Source organism: Pogoniulus pusillus, chromosome 11 (genome assembly GCF_015220805.1).
Source record: "Pogoniulus pusillus isolate bPogPus1 chromosome 11, bPogPus1.pri, whole genome shotgun sequence".
In the NCBI taxonomy this organism is placed as follows: Eukaryota; Metazoa; Chordata; class Aves; order Piciformes; family Lybiidae; genus Pogoniulus; species Pogoniulus pusillus.
The window spans coordinates 5,330,766-5,333,144 of record NC_087274.1 but is presented as its reverse complement, the minus strand read 5'-3'; the positions used below and the strand labels follow the sequence as shown (position 1 = coordinate 5,333,144).

General features: G+C 46.2%; 1 long non-coding RNA gene across 1 annotated transcript; it reads right to left on the bottom strand.

The window, feature by feature from the left end:
- Window positions 1–1,197: 1,197 nt before the first annotated feature.
- Window positions 1,198–2,160, bottom strand: LOC135179691 (uncharacterized). Its single transcript, XR_010304074.1, has 2 exons — window positions 2,097–2,160; window positions 1,198–1,609 (listed from the first exon to the last, which is right to left on the bottom strand). It is a non-coding gene; the product is annotated as an uncharacterized LOC135179691 (long non-coding RNA).
- Between the last annotated feature and the right edge of the window lie 219 nt (window positions 2,161–2,379).

Sequence of the window (2,379 nt, the reverse complement as noted above, 5' to 3'; positions counted from 1 at the left end):
CTACTAGGTGACTTGGCTGGTGCTTCCATAGAACACAGAGAGCTCTGGTAAAGCTTCCCATGAAACAAGCAGCTGGATTTAAGGCTGAGGCAAAAAAAAAAATCCAGAGTTCTTGGAATCATCACTAATAGAAAAAAAACCTGGTGATGCTGCACCATCTTCAGGAAGCTGTTGCCCCAAACATTCATTTAGCTCGTTGTGGTTAACCATGTTCTGGCTACTGACAACGCTTTAGGCTGTTGGCACTGGGGCATGTCAAATGTGGAGCCATGGAAATGAACAGTACCTTTGTTACCTTTGCTAACAGAGACCTGGAGAACAGCTAATGACATCCAAACCTTGGCTTGGCTGCTGAGAGCTAAAATGCAGACAGGGTTTAGGTTCTGCTTCAGAGTATTCTGAGCTTAGAACAGAGTTTGGTTTTGCTGTACTTTAACAATAACCTAAAAGGAAAGGCATGAACCAAAAGTGTGAACTAAGTCAGGTTTACTCTCTTTACTGGATGTGATCTCTCACTGTACACCAGCCCAAAACTGCTACGTGTGAAACTATTGCCATAAAAGTCATGTTGGTAAAAGCCTAATGCAAATTCACCAGGCCTCCTTTACTCTTGCTGCAGTGCTTCCAAAAATAGATTGCTTTTGACTTCTATGAGACTTGCTCCAGCTGAATAAAAAAACCCAAATGCCAATGATAATAGGAAAAGAACTGTTAATTGATTTTAAATACTGGTGGGCTTGCATGGTGCCAAAGTTAATGATGATGCTAATGTATTAGGCCAGGCTGGATGAGGCTCTGGGCAGCTGATCTAGGGTAGGGTGTCCCTTCCATGGGAGAGAGGGTTGGATATAGATGATCCTTGTGGCCCCTTCCAACCCTGACTGAATCTGTGATGTCAGAAGGATTAATTTTCAATGTCAGAGCTCCTCACAAAAGGACTCTGGAATAGTTTAAAGGGAAGAGCAGCCAAAGATTGGGTAAAATATGGAGGCTGCTGCTGAGCACACAGCAATGCTAGGCAGCATTTCAGGAGGATTTCCCCACCGAAACTGCAGAAGGAATACTGGGAGAAGGCATTACTGGTGCTGGAGTTGGTCCAGGTTCTTCAGATTTACACATCTTTTACAATGCTTGCTGGGAGATCTTTAAAGATCAGAAGTGCTCAAGATAACCATGGAGAGTGCCTGTCTGGCACTCTTGCTGCGTGCCAAACAGAGTGCTGAAAATAGCACTGCCAGGATGACGCTTTTAGCAACCAAAGGTAGGAGAATATTAATAGATGGTGAAAGTTCTCTGCTCTCACCAAACCACTAAAAGCATGTTTTCAACTGCAAGTGTTTTCAAGTGGTTGGAGTCCTGGTGGCTTGTTTGTACAAGGGGAACTTTTAAAACAGGTCTCCAAGACAGCCTGAACTCATTGGTCATCTCTTCCATTTTCTTCAGGGAAAACAAAAAAGATGGAAGACACCAGGGGAGTTGTTTGCTTTTGGATTGCTCAATGTTTCTTTGTGAGACCATCACTCAGGGAAACACAAGCTCCTGGATGGGTAGAGCGCGTGTGCAGCTCGCAGAGGAAGGACGGCAGCGACGCCCGCTTCAGTCTCAGCTCCTATGTTAAGAAGCACAGAGTTAATCAGGTTGAAAAAGACACTGATGGCTCCACACTTGGCATAAAATCAGTTTTCACTTAGATGCAAAGCAAGACAGAGTTTGAGACCCCCTGGAAATGCCAATGAGATTTGAGTTCTAGTCCCTTTTGCTGGTTAGGGATGCTCAGATGCTTCCTCCACGCTAATGCGATGCCTTTCAAAACATTTCCCTGCCCAGAGTTTGGAACTAGGCAATCTTTGAGATCCCTTCCAACCTAGAAGGTTCTATGATTCTATGACTTTTGGCATTTTACAGCTTCACAAGTGAGCAAAAAGCAGCAGCTAAACAAGAATTCAGCATAAGAGGCTTAACCAACACCCATAAGTGACGTTACAGCAACTATAAAGCAATTATTGAGTATGGACCCTAGCTAGCCGGGGGGCCACCAGGCCCCCCGGCCTTTGAATCCCTTCACCATTCACCCAGTGGGCACCATGGGTACTCACCAGTGAAGATGGGATGAGGATCCCTCTGCCCACAATGGGCAAGCTTAAGGCTTCTGCCTCTCCTGGGGCAGATTAAATAGGGGAGTGGATGGGGAGGGCAAAGTGGTCACACCTGGGGGGGGTGGAGACTCCAAATCCAAGGGCAAAGTGGTCATACCTGGGAGGGGGAGGAGACTCCAATACAACCCAGGGGTAAAGTGGTCACACCTGGGGGGGGAGGAGACACCAACAGAACCCAGGTGTTGTGTACTTGGGGGAAAAAGGGAGACGAATCTGGAAGGAG